General features: G+C 38.6%; 1 protein-coding gene across 1 annotated transcript in view; it reads left to right on the top strand.

Moving 5' to 3' along the window:
• Positions 1-23,496, top strand: part of mep1ba (meprin A subunit beta a) — a 507,054-nt gene that overhangs the window by 224,855 nt on the left and 258,703 nt on the right. The window lies entirely within an intron of this gene.

The raw sequence follows: 23,496 nt of genomic DNA, 5'->3' as shown, positions 1-23,496 counted from the left end.
AGTAATTCGCTAGCCTGTTAACGCGCCACCCGTGCGCTTAGTTTTTTTTTTCTCGCGCGCGCCAGCGCCTTTGAGTTCATAAAAATCCCAGGTGAGTAAGAATCAGTCAACAAACACGGTGAGTAATGTCTTGTCCTGTTATTGTCACCTGCACTTCATGTCACATGTTTAGCATAGCCTTCTCTGTCGGCAATATAGGATTTATATGTGATAAATGCAAGGACACAGTCAGGCTGACGGATAAGATTTCAGAACTAGAGAACCGCATCCAAACTTTAATTGAGGATAGTAAGAGTGCTAGAGCTTTAGATACTATTTTGGATGCGCCTAGCATAGTGAACTCTTTTCGGTTCCAGCTGAATTAGTGCCTGTGCAGCAAGGCAAATGGTTGACAGTGAGGGATCGCTCTAGTCGCGGATCAAAAAAACACTCTTCCGCTCCGATTACCATAACAAATCGATTTGCCCCGCTCAGTGAAACACCAACTGAGAATCCTCTACCTGGGGATGGGGAATTCTATTACATGGAACGTGAAAATAGAGACACCAGCCACCAGTCACATGTTTGCCAGGAGCCAGAGCGCCTGACATCAAAGCAAATTTAAAAGTGCTGGCTAATGCTAATCGTAAATTCTCTAAGATTATTATTCACGTCGGCAGTAATGATGTTCGACTCCGCCAGTCGGAGATCAATTAATATTAAAGAGGTGTGTGAACTCGCAAGTACGATGTCAAGCACTGTAATTTGCTCTGGCCCCCTTCCTGTTCGCAGGAGTGATGAGATAGTTAGTAGATTGTGTTCACTCAATGGCTGGCTGTCGAGGTGGTATCCGCTTAATAATATAGATAGACAATTGGAAAAGTTTTTGGGGCAAACCTGACCTGTTGAAAAGAGATGGAATTCATCTGTCCTGGGATGGTGCTGCTCTTCTCTCTAGTAATTTGGCTCATAGTCTTAGAGATAAAAAAAATGACAAATTGGGCACCAGGTCAGGAAGCAGACAGACTGGCTTAACCAACTGTCTGCTAGCGGCCTCGCGTCACCAAGGTCAGATAAATCCCATCACATAGAGCCTCTTTCACCTAGATATCATCATATAGAGACTGTGTCTGTTCCCCGAATTTGGAAATCCAAAAAACTTCCAAACCCATCTAAGGTTACAAATTTAATTGATGTTCAACAAATAAAAAACAGATATAATACAGATGAGCAAATGCTAAAGCTTGGGTTGCTGAATATTCGATCCCTTACTCCAAAAGCACTCATTGTTAATGATATGATTTCAGATAATAACCTAGATGTGCTGTGTTTGACAGAAACCTGGCTAAAACCAAACGATTACATTACTTTAAATGAGTCAACCCCACAAGATTACAGTTATAACCATGAACCTCGTCTGAAACACAAAGGGGGAGGTGTTGCTGTAATTTATAGTAATATTTTCAAAACCACTAAGAAATCAAGTTTTAAATATACTTCTTTTGAAGTGTTGGTGCTTAATGTAAACATTAGGGGTGTAAGAAAAAATCGATACACTTGAGTATCGCGATATTTTATTTTGCAATACTGTATCGATTTTCAAAAACGCAATATCGATTATTTTTTTTTTTTATTTTTTTCTCGTCCAAAAATATTCATGGTAAGACCGTAAGACAGTGGTTCACGTTTATGTTGTTTAAATCCCTACCACTAGATAGCTATGCTGAGACGCACCACTAGTGTCCTCGCCAGGCTCGCCTATAACGGTGCGTGTCCACTGGACATTTTAGGATTGACAGCGGACCGGAGAAAGCGTTGAGAGCGACCGAGAGCGTCAAAAAGTTGGGCAGTTCCTTTATACAAATATCAAGCGAAAAACGCAGTCGGCAGCCAATTGCTGTGAGGTTCGGGATGTGACGTCTGTCTTGAGAGTTTAAACATATGCAAATTGTGCCGGAGTTTATGCTGGATTTAGTGCGTAAATCATTTTGTTTACAAATTAGACGTTGTGCAGTTGTTATATAGCCTATATGTTAAATATTTCATTTTGGATGTGTTTATTGTGATTATATTGGCTGGTTTTATAAAAGTTTATACAACTGAAAGGATATCTTTGCTTGGTGCATTTGGAAACAAAGCTGGTCTATTTCTAAATGTAATCGCGTGCATCGTTCACACCAAATGCGAATAGAGCATCTGGCGCGAGTGATTTCAATGTTAAGTCAATGCAAAGACGCGTTTACGCGCGTCTAGAGGTCCTGCGGCACGAGGCCTTTAGCGCGGCGCGGTTGGCCTCATTCGCGCGTCCAGTTCTTTTAAAATCTTTTATCACATAAAACTTGATTTCAATATGACACATTCATTTTGTTCACTTTCATCCACTTTCATTCATTTTCGTCCAGTTCACGTTGTTGTTTTGTATTGTGACAGGGGCTATGCACCTATTTTCCTTTATTATGGCCTACTTGAGCATATAAAAATTTGCTCACTAAGAACCTGTGAACCACAATCCCAAACTGGCAGTTTGATTTTCTGTGTACTGAATTGTTTACCTAAAGTAAACTTCTTTGACTTTTATGCACATCATGTCTTTTTTAAAATATTTTTAATATATTTTACTTTTAAAAAATCCCAATATATCGCCTTATGCACAGTATCGAAATATATTGCAATATATTGAATCGTGACCCATGTATCGTGATACGTATCGTATCGCCAGATTCTTGCCAATACACAGCCCTAGTAAACATATATAGTGTAAACGATAAATCATGTTTGAGATTTGTGCTGGCTACTGTATACAGGCTACTGTATACAGGCCACCATAAAGATTTTAATCAAAGAATCTGCGGACTTTCTATCAGAATTAATATTGACTGCAGATAAAGTACTAATTGTTGGTGATTTTAATATACACATAGATAATGAAAAAGATGCATTGGGATTGGCATTTAAAGACATTGTAAACTCTATTGGAGTTAGACAACACGTGTCAGGACCTACTCATTGTCGTAATCATACTCTAGATCTAATATTATCACATGGAATAGATGTTGATGCTGTTGAAATTCTGCAGCAGAGTGATGACATCTCAGATCATTATATGAAGTTTTATGTAACAAAGTTCGGGAGAAGCATGTTCAGGTAATCATCCAATCAGCACAAGAAGAAGCCAGTATAAATAAAGCCTTCCCTTACCTCCTGTCTCATGACAAATTTCTCAGCATCCCGCCACCACCCCATCACCTCACACTAGGCTGGGTCTGCTCATAGATACCTATGATCTATACATTCATAGGGGGGAGTACTCTGGGGTCGGGCCGAATTCCGAGCTCGGAGCCCTCCCCCCAGACAGCAAGCCAAATACTCATTATAATATTACATCAGATTTCATTAACATGTGAACTCGTGAACTAGTCTTGTGTAAATTACATTTAGCCAAGGTTGCAAAGCCGACTCCGTGTTATAAATATGTTAGACCTATCACTTCTGCCACTAAAGATTGCTTTATCAATAATCTTCCTAATCAGTTTCATCATCTCAGCATCCCGGATAGCTTAGAAGAACTCGATATTGCAACAGAAACTTTTAACTCTCTCTTTTCCAGCACAGTTGCTCCATTGCGCTTAAAGAAGATTAAAGAAAATAGTCCAATGCCGTGGTACAACGAGCACACTCAGGCCCTTAAAGGGATACTCCACTTTTTTCGGAAATATGCTCATTTTACATCTCCCCCAGAGTTAAACAGTTGAGTTTTACCGTTTTAGAATCCATTCAGCCGAACTCCGGGTCTGACGGTACCACTTTTAGCATAGCTTAGCACAGATCATTGATTCTGATGAGTCCAGTAGCATTTCTTTCAAAATGACCAAAGAGTTTCAATATTTTTCCTATTTAAAACTTGACTCTTCTGTAGTTAAACCGTGTACTAAGATCGACGGAAAATGAAAAGTTGCGATTTTCTAAGCCTATATGACTAGGAACTACTCTCATTCCGGCGTAATAATCAAGGAACTGTGCGGCTGTTCCATGAGTGCAGCAGGCGTAATGATATGACGCAGCGCCTGAAAATAGGTCTAATAGGTTAGACAAACTTAGTCCCGGTCACGTTGGAAGAAGTTACCGGGCTGGGGACTATTTTCAGGCGCTGCGTCATATCATTACGCCTGCTGCACTCATGGTACAGCCACATAGTTCCTTGATTATTACGCTGGAATGAGAGTAGTTCCTAGCCATATAGGCTTAGAAAATCGCAACTTTTCATTTTCCGTCGATCTTAGTACACGGTTTAACTACAGAAGAGTCAAGTTTTAAATAGGAAAAATATTGAAACTCTTTGGTCATTTTGAAAGAAATGCTACTGGACTCATCAGAATCAATGATCTGTGCTAAGCTATGCTAAAAGTGGTACCGTCAGACCCGGAGTTCGGCTGAATGGATTCTAAAACGGTAAAACTCAACTGTTTAACTCTGGGGGAGTTGTAAAATGAGCTTATTTCCGAAAAAAGTGGAGTATCCCTTTAAGAGAGCAGCCAGAAAAATGGAGCGCAACTGGAAGAAAGCAAAACTAGAGGTATTTCGGATTTCATGGAAGGAGAGCTCGATTACTTACAGAGAGGCTTTAAAAGCTGCTAGATCTGCCTATTTTTCATAAGGTATTTTTATACCTTTAAGCGTGTGACGGAAATGTCTCATCACATAAAAGGTTGCAGTGATGAGCATTGAGCAGACGACAGCCTGTTGATCACGTGAATGAAGATCTTATCATTGCAACGCAGTTTCTGTACTCTCATTAATGCTTTCACCAATGCAAACATGAGGTAAGTACAGTAAGAGCTTCGTTGTGCAGTGTAACAGCGTCATTGATTTCATAACGAGTTTAGGCAAGTGTCCAGATAAACTCGTGCTGTGTGATTGACAGCTTGGGCAATTGGAAAGGGATTGTTCTTTGATCGCTTTCTGTATATATATTAATCACAGTTTAAGTAAGTTTATTTTCATCCTACTAAGAGAAACGACGTGAAGTTGATCATTTAGTCACTGGCTTGATTTACTGATGCATAAACAGTACTGAACGACTTTGAGAGAAAGATTATCTGTCGGAACTTGAACAATTACACATCAGAAATTCACATAACCCACTGGTTCTTCAGAGGCTCGGATGGAAGGAACTAAAAAATACTTTTGTGTTCATTTGTACATCCAAACACTGAGCAACTGCCATGCTTCGCTCGTTTGCAAGCCATGATGTCTCTCTCGAAGAGAGAACCAATATCGCGCTCGCACAGCTCATTTTCTCATGGGCTGGCCAAATTCTTTTTGCGGGCAAAGAAGAGAAAGGGGAGGTAACCGAAAAGATTTCTAGATTCGCCCGTCTGAGCTTTCATTTTCTCAAAAATACCCAGGGCTTGGTTTACACCCATCAAAACGTCTAGCCACTGGGGGACCATAGGCAGGCTAGGGAAACTCATATTAAGGTTAAAAAAACTCATAAAGTGAAATTTTCATGCAATGGGACCTTTAAGCGTGTGACGGAAATGTCACGCTCACGCCCCTTATCATTTGGAACATCAGCTCCCAAAGCAATAATGACAGGTGATAATGTCGCACTACCTTTTCAATTTGAGTCCGAACCTGAAACAGAAAATGCAGATAACCAAGCTGATCGATCAACTTTGCCAGCGTGACTGGACCAGATCGTATCAGATTGGTAAGGTTTTATTTCATTGGGGACACAATTACACTTACTGTCTTTTTACGCACCGCGCTACGGGTGTGAGAACACTATGCGAACATAAAACCATGTCTGCATTTGTGATCGTAGAAACGACAAGCAAGCGCTACTCTCTATACTGCTCAAAACTCACGTTTGAATGGTCAATATCAAATTCTTAAAATATGGAAACATACTTACAGGCTGTGTCTGTGAGTCAGAAGCGCCAGAATGTACATGCAAAGATGGAATTGCCCCACTTTTTAGAATCAGCCTTTGTGCACAGCCGGCCTTGTACTCTCGCAGGTTCTGGAAACAGTCCTCCGAAAAATGCGCAGCACACAGTCGAACGTTTTAGTTGTACTGTTCTGGAACAGTGTTGTAAATAAAGCATAAGCACTGTTTTTTAATTGTGTCCTCTTTTGGAAGGCCAAACAAATTAGTTTGGCTTTCATGACGAAAAACACAGCATCTCTATGAGATGGCGGCAACAATAACACGGCAAGAACAAAAGTTACATCTTCTTTCTTTGTGTACATTTGGGCGGTGTTATGAAACATACTGGATAGATTTGTGGGGGCATGTTTGAATGAAATGTTTTAGGATGGCTGAGCCTTAACTTTTACAAAGAATCTCTTTAGGTTTGACACTTTGAGCTTTGTAACTCTGCAGATCTTATACATGCACAAACAGCTATAACACACTAAAGAAAAAGGAAAACAAGAAATCGCATCATATGACCCCTTTAAAGGGACATACAGCGGCATTGCGGTATATTAAAAATATACAAATTGTATATCATAAGATAAAAACCTGTATTCGTTATGAACTGGTATACCGCCCAGCACTAATTCCTCCCATTACCATCATTAAAATTTTTAAGTGCAGGTCCGTAGCCAGACTACTGAAAGGGGGGGTTCTTTTTTTCAAAAAGTGGACCTTTTTGCAGTTTTTCTCGTCCTTTTGTATTTTGTTTTTGTATTTAAATTGTGTCCAATTTCCTGTGCCCTGGGCATCAAGACTCAAGGCCCCGGCGCAGTAAGGGGGGTTCGGGGGCATGCTCCCCCGAGAAAATTTGGATTTCTCTGATCTACATATGTGCAATTTAGGACTTTTGAAGGCCAAAAAATTATAAGAAATAGGCTAGCTTTAAAACCTTTTCATTAGATTATTTGTCAATACCTCTCTTCATCTTCATATTTCTTTTTCTCTCAGTCTTCTTATCCTGGCCAATTTCTTCCCCTCCTAAAGCTGAACTTAGTCTTTTCATTTTCGTCTGTGTCAGTGACGAAAGTAGGCTCAACTGATATTTATACGTTTTAGGAATAATTTTCTTAGACAAGTTAATTTACTCAAGGCTAAAGCTGTAGCCTAAGTCAGTATTGACATTAGGAACCTTCTGCAAGCTTTGGAATTTGAAAACGTGTGTTTTTAAATGTTAAAAGTAATTTTAAATCATAGAAATTATAGTCTACGTTTACCGCAGTTGGTGGAATTGGCAGACGTTCCCTTAAGCATCGTGCGCTGTGGAAACGCGTCAAAGCATTCTCAGGTATAATTATGCAGCATTAATGCATGAATGATTTTGAATGAATATTTTCATCATGTCGATATACAATGGTCACATAATATTAAAACTAATCTTGCTATTGATATCTTTGTTAGACCCGACCCTATAGAACAAAATGTCCGGCTAATATCGAACCTAAAACGAATTTACCGCGCTCAACCAGCGGGAGTGCATTTCACGAATTAGTAATCGCTGGAATTCAGCGGGGAGGGAGGAAAGTCTGCGTGAACCCGCAGATGCACTTTATGCCGTGAAGACTGTAAAGTGTTTGATAACTTTATTAAATTTCTGTGTATTTCCTCCTACCTGTCAGTGCCCCTTAGATGGCATGTGCCCCTGAGCAAGTGACCAGTTGCCCTAATGGTTAATCCGGCCCTCACCTGCCATGTCTATCGGCTCGCTTTCGGGTTATAGCCTACTTTCCGCGACTGCGCAACTGGGTTATAGGTTGCCAGGTTGAGGTGACAAATGGGTTGAAATTGTAGTATATGGTGTGTGGATTGTGTGAATATAATGCATTTAATACAAGATCTGGCAACTGGTCAACATTAGACAAACTTGGTCCGATTATACATTAAAGGTGTTTGGGCCATGCAAATGACGGGAGTTTCCCGGGAGAAATAACAAACCGGGAGGGGTCCGGGAGATAGGGCTAAAAAACGGGAGAAACCCGGGAAAAACGGGAGTGTTGACAGGTATCCGCGGCACACACACACAAGTCCAGCTACAATAATCATATTAATTTGAAACGGCAACCCAGTATATTTGTCACAAGCATTGATTAAAACAATGATGACAATAATCACATAAAAAAAATAAATAAAAAAAAACCGACTTAAATTCTGGACCTTTGGCAGTGAGGGGGGGTTCGTTCGAACCACCCGAACCCCCCCTGCCTACGGGCTTGAAGTGTGACTTGTGCCACAGTAGACCTTCTGTTGGCTCAGACGGGATAGTCTTAGGCCCCGTCCACACTACTGCGATTTCGTTTAGAAACGGAGAATTAAAACGAATACGATCTCCGTCCACACCAGCGTTTTAGCTGCGTATTAGAATTGATCTCCGTCCACATTAAAACGACTGAAAACGCGGATCACGTGACCATTCACCAACACTGGGCATGCGCGAGCCGGTGTAAACACAACTTCATTGATAAAATTATCCCACCATGCGCTGGTTCTTCCCGGGTTAACCCAAAACCGACGCTCAAGGTACAAGGTCGATACCGGGAATTGTCAAACGTAAACTATTTTATCGGGAATTGTCAGTTGCACACGGGAATTGTCACATTGTCACTATTTTACCGGGAATTGTCACAGATCGCTCGAATAATAGCTTGCCTCCGGCGCATGTAGGCAGTTAGCATTGTAAAATGCAGAATTTACTTGCACAACAGCTGCTAGAAAAGATAGCCTACGCCATGACTGATGACACCCAATCATAGATCCGAGCGTGAGCCTCTACTACGTCATCGTTTCTAAAGTCCTCCGTTTTGACCCGTCCACACTAAAACGCCCTCCGGAGATTCAAAACGAAAAACGGGTCGGCAGCGTTTCTAAACTTCTCCGTTTTGGGTCTCCGTTTTTGCCGTTTTAGTGTGGACGGGAGGTGCAAACGTAGCAAAAGGTCTCCGTTTTTAAACGAAAACGCAGTAGTGTGGACGGGGCCTTAGGGTGTATTCACACCTGTTTTGTTTGGTTCGTTTCCCCCCTTGGTGCGGATCTTTTGGGCAGGTGTGAATACAGCAATCGTACTCGGGTGCGGACCAAGCAACTGTACCGAGACTAGGGCTGAACGATTAATCACACTTTCCATGTAATCGCACTTAAATCGAGATGGCTTATCGCGATTTTAAAATCGCAAAGGCTGCGATTATTTTTTTATGCGCAGTTTGTCATTGATGTACGGCTCTGTAAACGCTGCTCCATCTGAAAGCACTGTGAGTTTGAGTCACTTATAACGTGCATTTGAAAAAACAACACGCGTCAAACATCTTTCCAAAACATGAGAAGCATTTATGAACCTCTTGTCCAACAACAGATGACATTTAATAACATGCATTTACTCCAAACTCACTTCATAACGACAGCTGAGCTCCTCCTTCTGTGAGATGTGCCTTCTTACACAGAATAAGGCAGTTGTGTATTTATAAGTCATGTTTAATCAAAGTGTTTCAATCTTCTGTTTATTCAGCTACAGCGATAGGGATTTCTTGGAATGATGCGCATTATTCTACTTCTGCGGTGGGGCATATTTAGCGTGTTTGCGTGAGAGCGCCCTCTGGCGTTCAAATGGGGCAGTATTTACTAATCAGCCGCACTCCACTGACAAGCTGCGCATAAGATAATCGCAAATCGCGTGCGGTTTTGTTGCGATTAATCGTTCAGCCCTAACCGAGACCCAGCTGAAGAGGTGGTCTTGGTCCAGCTCCAAACGAGTTCTAGTACAGTTCGTTTCTGTCCAATGAATGGATGACCTTAGCACACGTGAAGTTTTGTTTAGAAATGTTGGTTCACTTGCAAAAAGGGCAGTGTGAAAGCGAACCACACCAAACAAAAAAAAATATCAACATTGTATTTGGTCCAAATCAAAGCAAGTGAACTAGCGTACTTTCCTGGTGTGAATACACCCTTAGTTGCCCTCGTGCATTGATGTACCTTAAGTGCCCAACACCGACACTGGTTTGTTCCTCCTCGGACCACTGTTGGTAAATTCTCACCACTGCTGACCGGGATCAACCCACAAGCCTTGCCATTTCAGAGGTACTCTCACCCAGTCACCCTTGCCAGTTGCCATAACAATTTGTCCCTCAGATCTTTATTCCTGCCCATTTCTCCTGTATCCAACATGTTGATTATGTGAAATGGTTGTTTGCTTACCATCTAATCTTCCCAGACCTTAATATGTGGCCTTGTTAGGAGATGATCAATGATATTCGCTTCACCTGTGACTGGTCAATGTTTTGACTCACCGGTGTATATTTTTTGCAATTTTTTCTGGCCCATGTTTGGATATACTGATATCTGGTATCTGAGCTTCTGGATGTTTGCTTCAGTTACAAACCTTTTTCATTGTGTGTGTTTAGGACTACATTTAACTAATTAATCTCACATTGTGTTAATTTGTGCGGGCTCTTTCTAACTTTGCAACACAGAGAGGTAGTGGTCTCAGCATCAGCATTGCTGCTTTCAGACATAATGGATGTAGTGATGTGCTAATGGGAGAAAATATTGCCGGGAATAATTCATTTGTAAAAACTTAATTGCTATATTAAGGGTGCGTGGTCCCCGCTGGCAAGTGCATTCGCCCTGATAAGAGATTTTTCATTAAGTTCACTTGTTTACAATGCAATCAATTTAGTCAGCCTATTGTCATGTGGGTGTGGGAATGGAAAGAGGTGGCTGCAATTGCTAGTGTGGACATTGCTTATTGGGCTCACAAATTGTGGAAAGATCAAATTTAATGTAGACCCAGGATACGAGGATGTGTTTGTTTGCTGGTTTTTACAGTAAATTATTTTGATTTCATGGTGTACTTGTGTTTGTGTGTGCATGCACGCTGTAAGGTCCAAAAGTCTGAGACCACAAATGAAAATGCTTCTGTTTGACATCATTTAATCATCCTCATGTTGTTCCAAACATAAATTACTTTCTTCTGGGCAACACAAAAGGTGACATTTAGCACAATGTTCATGCAGCTGTTTTCCAAAGAGCTGTTAAGGTCTTAAAATGAGAAATAGGGGTGACTGGGGCACAAACTAATGGAGTGCTGGTTGTAACACACATGGTTTAAAACTTTCCACACATGCCAGCATGACGAAACTTAGTGTATTTACTAGTTGCCATATCAACACTACAGAGAATTCTTTTTGCCAAAAAAAAAAAAAAAAAAACTCTTTGAAAGATATCATTGACCATTTATCCATAGCAAAAGTACATTTCTTACTGAAGTTAATAATTCATCTCTGTTTTTTATGTTTATTTAAAATTAGACAAATCTGATATTATTTTAATCTTATATCCGTTATTTAACAGCTGAGATAGTTATTTAATGCTGATCTAACCAGCAGAAGAGACTAGCCGGGTTTAAATCCTATTTGCACAGGTGTTGTAAAACTGCATTACAATGTGCCCCTTTTAGAACTGCACTATTCTATTCTATAATTTTATGAATTCTATTGAGAAACCATGAGAAAAAAGGTGAATAAAGACAGAGTCAGGGTTCAGAAATTATTCATTATTATTATGTTGTGAACTATGCTGTATAGTTGTGTTTTGAAAAAATACCATTATTTTATATGAAAAAGTTAATAATTGTATTTTATTGAGAAAATATTTTAGTTTGTCTTATATTTTTTTTTATTAGATCAGACAACATTTTAAGCTGTCATGGTCATGTTACAATGTGCCCCTCACTAGGGATGTGCGATATATTATTGTTTGCGATATACCGGTAAAAATTCTCCTCACGATAAGAATTAATCTTCCCGCGATAAAAACGATAAAGCCTAGCTGATGAGGTACTTCTGTTTGGAACCCATACGTAGCTCACATGCAGAGCGAAAACAACTATGGCGGAAGGCGGACGTGAAGCTGAGGTGTAGGGCTGAAACGATTAGTCGACATTGTCGACAACGTCGACAATAAAAAATTGTCGACAAATATCTTTGTTGTCGAGTAGTCGTCTGATCCCACGTGACCTGATGTAAGGGCCTGCAATATCGCGATTTGACCGCTACGGCGCTGTAGCGCTAGAGTGTAATGCAGCCGTTACAAATGCTATTGTGGTAGAAGAAAACACAGCGCGAATTATGACGGAGTGCAAATAAATACGAACTAGTAAGGTGTGTAAAGTTTCACAAAACTGCAAACCAAGAATGCTGTCGTATGCAATACATGCAAGGCGGAACTTGCTTTTCACGGGAGTACAACATGCATGTTAAAACACTTAAAGAGGAAAAACCCGGCACGAGACGAGCCGGTGAGAGGTGAATATTCTCCAGCTGAAGCTAAATAACTAGCAGTAAATCTCTTTTTAGAGAATGCAATACTACTAATAATAGCAATAATATTAACACTAGTAATATAATAATGTGATGATTCATTTTTGCATAGAATAAAGCTTGATCGAGCTTAGGAGTCAGGGCTGTTTTTATTATTGTAGCTCTATTAGGTAACGTTATTACAGTCTTATCCCTTGCCTGTATTTTGTTACATATTCATGAAGACTTACAAAAGGAGATGTTATGAAGAATATCATGTCAGTTAATTTTTTATACTGTAAATTAAAAGGTGAATGAGAATGTCTCTGTCAGCTCAGCTCAATTGTCATATCAATTTAAATAAATAAAAAAGATTCTTATAATAATTGTTTGCAGTTTAAGTGTGTCTGTAATGCAGCTGATATTTTTTATTTTTTATTTTTTTCTATTGAGAACAGAATATTTAAACAATGCTTAGAGAGCATTTGTGTGTGATTTGAGTTGGACAGAAATCTGAAAACTTAAAGAGAATGACCTGTTTAGCTGCTCAAAGTTCATTAAAACAACCATTTCAAAAGCTGAAGTGATTTTCTTTTTTTATATTATAGTTAGAATATGTATAACTCCGTGTTTTAACTAATTGAAAAGGCTGAATAATCGTTCCAAACGTACTGATTAGTCGGCGAAATAATCGATGAATAGTCGATTAATCGTTCTAATAATCGTTAGATTAATCGATTATCAAAATAATCGTTTGTTGCAGCCCTACTGAGGTGGAGTTTATAGCTAAACGAGGAACTACCTCTACAATCTGGAACTGGTACACACAGATATATTTTCACTTGACGAACACCGACTGAGCGTTTGATAGTTTCGCTCTCCTTCAAGCGGTCCATAAAGCGTACTATTTGTGAACTATTAGAAACGGGCGTATATGTTGGCGTAAGATTATGCTTATATGCTTGTTCTTAAACATCGATTCAGTTCATCATCCGTCACTCTCACATTTTCGTCTCAACCATGGTATTTTTAAGCACTTATAACTCGTTTTTGCTCACGCTGAAAGTTACGATCTTTTACCAGGATTATAACATTATCGTCCGCCCGCCATTTTAGGAGCAAACACTCTCAATCACCGTCAAGTTCAACGTCTCTTAATATCTCAGGCACGAACTAGTTCTATAAAAATATATAATACTGTGCATTGCAAGAGGATTAATTATCGTCAGCTTAACTGTAAGAAATATGATAAACACAGGTTAGATCGGTAACACTTGCAGTAGCGCAAGCCCGTAGGCAGGGGGGGTTCGGGTGGTTCGAACGAACCCCCCCTCACTGCCAAAGGTCCAGAATTTAAGTCGGTTTTTTTTTATTTATTTTTTTTATGTGATTATTGTCATCATTGTTTTAATCAATGCTTGTGACAAATATACTGGGTTGCCGTTTCAAATTAATATGATTATTGTAGCTGGACTTGTGTGTGTGTGCCGCGGATACCTGTCAACACTCCCGTTTTTCCCGGGTTTCTCCCGTTTTTTAGCCCTATCTCCCGGACCCCTCCCGGTTTGTTATTTCTCCCGGGAAACTCCCGTCATTTGCATGGCCCAAACACCTTTAATGTATAATCGGACCAAGTTTGTCTAATGTTGACCAGTTGCCAGATCTTGTATTAAATGCATTATATTCACACAATCCACACACCATATACTACAATTTCAACCCATTTGTCACCTCAACCTGGCAACCTATAACCCAGTTGCGCAGTCGCGGAAAGTAGGCTATAACCCGAAAGCGAGCCGATAGACATGGCAGGTGAGGGCCGGATTAACCATTAGGGCAACTGGTCACTTGCTCAGGGGCACATGCCATCTAAGGGGCACTGACAGGTAGGAGGAAATACACAGAAATTTAATAAAGTTATCAAACACTTTACAGTCTTCACGGCATAAAGTGCATCTGCGGGTTCACGCAGACTTTCCTCCCTCCCCGCTGAATTCCAGCGATTACTAATTCGTGAAATGCACTCCCGCTGGTTGAGCGCGGTAAATTCGTTTTAGGTTCGATATTAGCCGGACATTTTGTTCTATAGGGTCGGGTCTAACAAAGATATCAATAGCAAGATTAGTTTTAATATTATGTGACCATTGTATATCGACATGATGAAAATATTCATTCAAAATCATTCATGCATTAATGCTGCATAATTATACCTGAGAATGCTTTGACGCGTTTCCACAGCGCACGATGCTTAAGGGAACGTCTGCCAATTCCACCAACTGCGGTAAACGTAGACTATAATTTCTATGATTTAAAATTACTTTTAACATTTAAAAACACACGTTTTCAAATTCCAAAGCTTGCAGAAGGTTCCTAATGTCAATACTGACTTAGGCTACAGCTTTAGCCTTGAGTAAATTAACTTGTCTAAGAAAATTATTCCTAAAACGTATAAATATCAGTTGAGCCTACTTTCGTCACTGACACAGACGAAAATGAAAAGACTAAGTTCAGCTTTAGGAGGGGAAGAAATTGGCCAGGATAAGAAGACTGAGAGAAAAAGAAATATGAAGATGAAGAGAGGTATTGACAAATAATCTAATGAAAAGGTTTTAAAGCTAGCCTATTTCTTATAATTTTTTGGCCTTCAAAAGTCCTAAATTGCACATATGTAGATCAGAGAAATCCAAATTTTCTCGGGGGAGCATGCCCCCGAACCCCCCTTACTGCGCCGGGGCCTTGAGTCTTGATGCCCAGGGCACAGGAAATTGGACACAATTTAAATACAAAAACAAAATACAAAAGGACGAGAAAAACTGCAAAAAGGTCCACTTTTTGAAAAAAAGAACCCCCCCTTTCAGTAGTCTGGCTACGGACCTGGTAGCGTGTACCTGACCTCACACATCATTACTTACTGAAACTCTAGCTATTTCCACTCTAGTAGCGTCAGTGACCAATCCTTGGGTGCCCTCTACTGGTGACGCTGAGTTTAACAAGAAAAATAGTCTTTTAAAAATACATCGCAACTCAGAAAATTTCACAAAAGTTTCCTTATTTTCATTACCCAGTTCATAATTTTTAAGGGGGGCACTATTTTCCTATGTCTACTAAGCTGTCAATTAACACTCAGGTCTAGCCTACATTATTTATTTATTTTTTTTATTTATTTTTTATTATCACCTTCATTCATCAATAGATAAAGATCATTGTCCATATTCCCCCATATATTGAACAAAGACAAAACTTTCCTTGGGGTGTACATGCTCTTTCACAGCACAGGTCTTTATTTGTTTTTATTTTTTTTTTACTTTCATGATAAATTGTAGGCTAGTAGCTTACCATCATAACATTTTGAGTGAAAATATAAAATTGTAAAAATTGATTTAATATATTAAGCTGGACTGGCAAATAATGTCAATTATAATGTAATAATGTTTAATGTCTTCCTTTTGCTTTAATGGCAACAGTATTTGAGATCCTGATCATGTTATGATTTGAGATCTATCTAAAGAGCATCTTGCAATGGAAGCAGAAACACTTGACTGTCTATACATAGTCATAAGATTATTGTCACAAATGTGCTTATTTAGTGACCAAGTTAAAATTATCCCCCCACTCACACACACTAAATTTATCCAGAAACGTGCAGCTCTAATTTAACGTTTACTTGGCACATGTAAAGATAGACTCGCACACTGTTTCCAAAGTAGACTCATATGCTATTTCCAAATGAATCTCCAAGTTTAAGCATTCGCTGGATAAATATGCCCTTGACTGTTTGTAGTGCAGCTTCTGAGATGTGTCCCTGAAGACCTGTCTAGTGTTATCCTGGTTCCAGCCAGCTTTTACAAGAATGAAGTGGGGCTGATTTGGATGTGAATTTACCTGTAATGTCTTCCAATTGATCCAAAATCTATTACAATACTTACTAATTTTGAAAATGTGCATTTTTTCTTCAGGGTTATGTGAAGTCAACCAGCCATTATCACAAAATAATCCCTGACACAGCAGTTGAGACCATGATGCAAATCTTAAAGGTATTTAATTTGCTGTATAGTGTAATTTGAATTTATTTCTTTTCTGTGGTCCGGATAGGAATATATGTGAGTGTAATAATATATGTATAACTTATAAGCCAGGCTCATTAGAAAAACGTACCTGTGGCAAAGTTTTAGCAAAACGCAAAATACGTTGCGTTGTGCACGTTTTGCGACATTTTCAAAGTGAAATGTCCAGTGAGTGTCGCTAAAAGCGTGTTTATTATTTTTTTCCGGAAAGGATTAACGTGAATATGGCTACGTTTTATGACGTTGGAGTTTGTAAGTGTCACCACAGTTCTGAATTGAAATGTCCGGTGAGTGGCGCCAAAAGCTTAAAGGGATAGTTCACCCAAAAATGAAAATTAGCTCATGATTTACTCACCCTCAAGTCATCCTAGGTGTATATGACATTCTTCTTTCAGACGAATACATTCGGAGTTATATAAATAAATGCCCTGGCTCTTCCAAGCTTTATAATGGCGTTTCTGTTTTGAAGTCCATTCATCATAAAAGTGCTCCACACGGCTCCGGGGAGTTAATAAAGGCCTTCTGAATATTTACCACGTTATAAAGTAAAATTTTAGTTTCCGGCCAAACGGCCATATGCAATCTACTTGCGTCTCCGATTGTATTTGTCTGAAAGAATAATATCATGTATTCCTAGGATGACTTCAGGGTGAGTAAATCATGGGCTAATTTTCATTTTTGGGTGAACTATCCCTTTAATGCTCCTTTTTAAAATACCGTACACACTAAACCCTAAACCTACCTGATAATGTTAACAAAAGCAAATGTGACATAAAAACACAATCATAACAATGGCATTTTAGCTTGTTTTTGAACTCTTGTCTTTGAGCTCTTTTATCGTGAATCATCTCGGGATTCGTACCCGAGCTCTCCTTATCATAAATACAATTATGTACCAGCTAATCTACCGAACAAGCTGTACATCAGTAAAACCGAACATATGGAGCTGCTTAATGATGCAAACTCCAAAATATATTCGTTTACAAATCTTGGTAAAAAGTGTTTTGAGGTCATAACATATTGTGCAAGGAGCCGCGTGAGAACAAGTCTTTATTAATATAGTATGCCCCTGTAATCACAATTGTGTGTGAAAACGATTGCTGTTCTACTACCTCTAGTGTTCATTTATGTTGGAAACTGCAGTGATACGTATATGTATTGATACGTATTTTACGTTTTGCAAAAATGTTGCCAGAGATATCGTTCTTCCAATGAGCCTGTGTTGGTTTCTGCACATGACCTTGTTGCCAGTGTTCACAGGCAGCTGAAGCTGGTCTTTTTCTTTGTCTGTTTTTCTTTCTGACTGTGGATTATTGCCAGAGTGTCATTGTGAAAACACACATCCAAGTAAACAGATTCTGTTCTGTGACTTCAAGCACTAGCTTTCACTCTCTCACTGTCACACACACAAAGAAAAGAACAGCAAGTGAGAGTAATAAACTCCCTGAGTTTCTCAAGCTGTATCTGATGAACAACGATGGTGTGTGAACACCCAGCAGTCCAAATACCGCCAACTGTCTTTCTCGATCCTAATACCGCATGCAGAGAGCATCCCATAGTCTTGACAGAGCATCAGAGGAAGCCCTTACCATACCTTGGTTTCAGACTAGTGTCATATTGATTGATATCATTTAATAACATATTCAGTCCCACTGATTTTAATAAATGGCTGTTTAAACAGACATCTTTGGTAGAGATTCGTCAAGGCTTTTGTAATGTGAGTACTCCATCAAAAAATGGCAAAAGAGAGAGGCAGAGACAGAGACATTTTTGTGTATGAGGTAGATGGAAGTCACACAGATAATCCCTGTTATGAATTACTGTTTGAGCTATGTAACCTTTAAAAATGAATGTTTGTGTTATCATTTAAAGAAGATGAAGAAGGATAAACTGTAACAGACCTTTTTTTTTTTAATTATTATTGTTTAGTTTTGTTCACAGTTGTACAAGGAAATGAACAGAATTCCTAACTGGATGAATGTAACAGGATGGGAATAAAACAATTAACATATAACAGGATGGAAAGAAGATCTAAAGTTAGCCACTGGTCAGTGATGGATTTAGCATAATCTTACATAAGGATGTCAAAATAACTTAGTAAGTATTTTTAACCATATGTAACCCTGGACCACAAAACCAGTCACATGTCGCACGGGTATATTTGTGGCAATAGCCAACATTGTATGGGCCAAAATTAGGATATTAAGTAAAGATCATGTTCCATGAAGATATTTAGTAAATTTCATACCGTAAATATATAAAACATTTATTTTTGTGAGTGAATGCAGCACAATCGCGCACATAAATGGACAACTTTAAAGGCGATTTTCTCAATCTACTTGGTTACAAACATTCTTCCAAATATCTTCCTTTGTGTTCAGCAGAACAAAGAAATGTATACAGGTTTGGAACAACTTGAGGGTGAGTAAATGATGACATTTATTTTTGGGTGAACTATCCCTTTAATTGTGAAGTTCTGATAAAAGAAGGTTAACTGATATGAATCTTTAAAATGGATATGTTTAATATTTTACCCAGAATATTAAGAAATGCATGGTAGGGGAACATGGGGATGATGTGTATGTTAGGAAGAAGGGTTTGGTTTTAGATTTCATCACTGCAGCTAAGTCAGCCTCGTTCACAATCAAATAAATAGTGTATAGCACCTATTTGTGAAAATGTTTCACAGCAGTCCCTGTGTTTTGAGAAAGTGTGCATGAAGGAACAACAGTGCCACCTGGTGGCCATAAAAAATAAAATGTCTGTATCCAAAATACTAGGCCTACATGACATTAACCAAAATCAGGGCTGTCGCCTTTGAAAAACATTTAAAGTTTAAAAGTTTCAGTTTTTTTTCTGTAGTTAGAAGCAATGTGCTGTTGCTTTAAGGAACCCAGATATTAGCTAAATACACAGATCTGATGAACCAATCATTTAAACAAAAACATTTGAAATAAGAACCATGTAGTCAGTTCCAAAAGCCCTATACAGTGAAAAATTAAAGGTATAATGGAGGATTTTTTACTTCCAGGTGGATCACCTATACTATTGGTCCTCCTAATTGTCAATCATTCTGGTGAATCAATCAAACGTATTCAAAAGTGGAGAGGGCGGGTCTTATCTAAAATTCGGAAAGATCCTCCACTATACCTTTAAGGTGCTGCATTGAAAGACCTTAACAGTATACATCTGACAGCAAAAACACACAGTATAATCTGCCCATTCGCCTCAAGATACAACATCAAAAAATATCATAGTACATGTCAGGATCATTACAGTTAACTCAAAAAAAAAAAAAACTCAATTACTTGAAATTAAAATAACTGAAATAAAATAAAATAAATACATTTATTTTATTTCTGCTAGTTGACAATGCAACATTTCTCATTTTTGTTTAGTTCAAATTGAAATACTAAAATAAATAAAACTAAAACTTCATAAAAAAACTGTATAGACATTTTTAATAACAAAAAATGTTAAAAATGACTACAAATTTAACAAAAAAATAAAATCTAATTCAAAACATTAACAAAACCTATCATAGTATATCAGTGCTACTAAAATAACACATACATGTAACATGCCATGCTACTTGTTTGTCTGTTAGTTCACCAAAGAAAACCCAATGTACTTCGTGTTCACTGTAATGTTCAATAAGATTTTACAGTCTCAGCTGCAAATAAAGCATTTATGAAAGATTGCGCATTATATAGAACAAGATGTGAGCTTATAAAGACTTTCTTTACACCTGAGACTCCAAAATCTTGTTAAACATTTGCATTTATCTAAAGCTTGCCTGCAGGCTGATCCAGACTGTAGAAACTAGCAGAGAGATAATCTGATCTTCATCTGATGAGACCCCCATACATCTCACAACATTCTCTCTCGCTCGCTTCAATGCAGAGAAGCATCTCTCATAGTCTCAAAGCAATAAAGATTTCTGCTAACTTTTCTGTTTTAATAAGGCACATCGCCGTCGTGAAGACTCTTCAGACATTAGGGGCGGAAACAGCACATTAAATAAGGGTTTCATTGATTGCATCATTTTTATTATGGGCCACAAAAAAAGATCTTCTTTTGAGAATAAAATGCTAGTTAGTTGCCAACCCGCACGGCTTTATTCCCAGTGTCTGCGTAAATCATCTCAATGAAGCAGATATTTCTTTGGCATGAACAGCAGCCATTGGGGACGTTTTGAATGTTTGCACATGGCAGTAAAAAGAAAATGATGTGTCTCGCTGTGCTAAGGGTGGATAGAGAGGAACGTGATTAAATCAGATTTATAGACAAATCAAGCAAGTCCCACTGAGGAATTTAAAAGCGTCCTGCTGAGGGGACATTTACAGGACCGTTTCAACTTGTACTTTCATGCCAATGACAAACTGAGGTGTAATGACTTAATTCAACTTAACATAAAAGAAGGTAGCCTATTTTGTTAAATGTCTTAAAGCGTAACTCTCGCCAAAATGCAACCTAGGGTCTTTTTGTTAATCTACCCGAGGCAAACTTTCGTTTAAAAGCATAATTAGAATGGAAACATCACTTTGAAGTGTGACCGTATTTTCGTTTTCAGTCAAATAGCCTTTTGAATGGGAGTGCATGGGGCACGACTATGATAGCATAAAAATCGCTATTTTTAAAACACTAAGAAGGCTCGACACAACATGAAACTTTGCTCGAAGTATCACCAGGGTCGCATGAACTCGAGCTTTGAGAACATTGTTTGTGTACACAGAGTTTACTAAAAAGAAAGATTTCAAACTACTCACATGCACATTTTTTAGCTGAACTGTCACAGAATGAAACGCACAGGATTGTGGGATATCATAGACACATAGCCTACATCTATGCTGCCTTCAAAAATCGATCAGATAAAGGTATCTCAGGAGCAGATGTTAGACTTTTGTTTTAGTCATTTTGATGGACAGGGTCGTAAAAATTCGTAAAAGTGAGAATTACAGTTACAATCAGATCAGCTCGGTGTATCTGTGAAAATGACGGACGGCTGTCAGATTTTTCCTCAGTGCATGTCCTCAGTCAGTCAATGATGGAAAATTTTCGGTTAACTCAACCTCTGCTCAGGAGATAGGACGTGAAGCTAACATTGGATTCTGACGTTTCTTGATGACTTTCTTACCTTGGAATGCATCCTCAGAAGACAGCATATTTAAGATTTTGGACGCAGTCAGCGAGTATGCTAAGGGCTGTGACATTTCTGCAACACGCCCGAAGAGGTCGACCAATCACAAGACACTGATCCAGCTGACCAATCAGAGCACATTGCACTTTTCGGAAGGAGGGGCTTCATAAAGACCAGCACTAAACAGAGCATTACTGACAGACTGGGAAGAGAGGTGCTGCAGTAATGTAAGGTATGTGAAAATAAATTCGTTTTTTGAACATTCAATTCTGAAAACCTATTGTAGTAGACTACAAAAAACGAAATCAAGACTTTGTAATAGGGTGTAATAGGTCCTCTGTAATGTTTTTTGTCCAAACAATGGATCCAAAACTGTTTGGTCACCAATGCTATTCAAAATATTTTCTATATTCCACAGAAGAAAGAAAGTCATACACGTTTGGAATAAATGAGTAAATGATGACATCATTTTTATTTTCAGGTAAACTATTCCTTTAAGATTGATTGATAGACTTCTTTTATTAAATGGGGCGACTTTTTTTTTACAGATCCCTATACTTTTACTTTCCCTCTCCTGCCACATTCTCGCTGGATGCTTTAGTGAATGTTAAAAGTACCCTTTTAAGCGCTTAATGAGATCCTGTGGGAATCTATAAGAGCAGAAAATTCTTCCTCACTAAAGATCTGTTTTGTTAAAATGATCATGTTTAATTCGTCCTTCCTAAAGCAGTATTTTCACAAACTGCCTTTAATTGATGGAAACTAATTAAATCTTATGGGGAAATTCTGTTGAAACAAAAAAGAATCGTGGTGATTGTTATATGCAGACACAGAGATTCTCTGTGCTGGGTTTGAACAGTATTTATTCCAGTAATTGTGACACTATTTAACTTGTGCATGCTCTTACAGATCCTTTCACAGCTGTTATATAACATATAGCACTCACAAAGAGAAGTTGCTTAACGTCAAAAATTCCTTAGCATTACAGAACTGAAAGCCTGAGGGGTGACTGTGAAAGGAAATACACTTATTTGTAACAGTCAATATTTTGAAACTGCAAAACATTTTCTTGATTAGTATATTTGTCTTTTTTTATATTCTTAAACAAGATAAGTTGATAAACAAAAAATGTATTATCATTGTATTATAGTATATTATATTTCTTATATTTCAAACATTTCTTGGCATGATTTTGTTCCTGTTTTATGCATACATTGATTAAAAGGTATTCTTACAGTAAAACAAGACAAATGCTAATAGTAATATATATATATATATATAAATACTCAAAATGATGTCACTCATTAACAGATGAGTTTTGTTCTGAATGTCTATCAACAGACTGTACATTAGGGGATATGCAGGTGTGCGTGCGTGTGTGTGTGTGTGTGTGTGTGTGTGTGTGTGTGTGTGTGTGTGTGTGTGTGTGTGTGTGTGTGTGTGTGTGTGTGTGTGTGTGTGTGTGTATATATGTGTGTGTATATGTGTGTGTGTGTCTATCAACAGACTGTACATTAGGGGATATGCAGGTGTGCGTGTGTGCGTGTGTGCGTGTGTGTGTGTGTGTGTGTGTGTGTGTGTGTGTGTGTGTGTGTGTGTGTGTGTGTGTGTGTGTGTGTGTGTGTGTGTGTGTGTGTGTGTGTGTGTGTGTGTGAGTGTGTGTGAGTGTGTGTACTGATGTGAGTCAGACCTCTGGTGGTTGTGTGTATGGCTGCTGGTACTGGAAAATACACTCTGAGGTATAAGGCTCCTTTCATTTATATACATTATCCATGCTGCTCTAATATATGTTGTGACTGTGTTGGTATATGTGTGTGTGGAAGGTGTTTGAATATGTTTGCTGTAGATCTTGACATTCAAGCTGACATTTTGGGAATTTTTATTTTCAGTGACATTTTCTGAAAGACGTGCTGAGGGTATATATTGTGAATATGGATGCTCAACATTTACATCACTAACAAAATTATTCCTGCAACATTCTGACAATGGTAAATCATCTCTAGCTAACAAAGCCATCTCTTTTTTTTCCCCATACTAAAATGCTTAAAC

The sequence above is a fragment of the Rutilus rutilus genome, assembly GCF_951802725.1.
Source record: "Rutilus rutilus genome assembly, chromosome: 15".
In the NCBI taxonomy this organism is placed as follows: domain Eukaryota; kingdom Metazoa; phylum Chordata; class Actinopteri; order Cypriniformes; family Leuciscidae; genus Rutilus; species Rutilus rutilus.
This window is presented reverse-complemented; position numbering and strand designations above follow the sequence as displayed.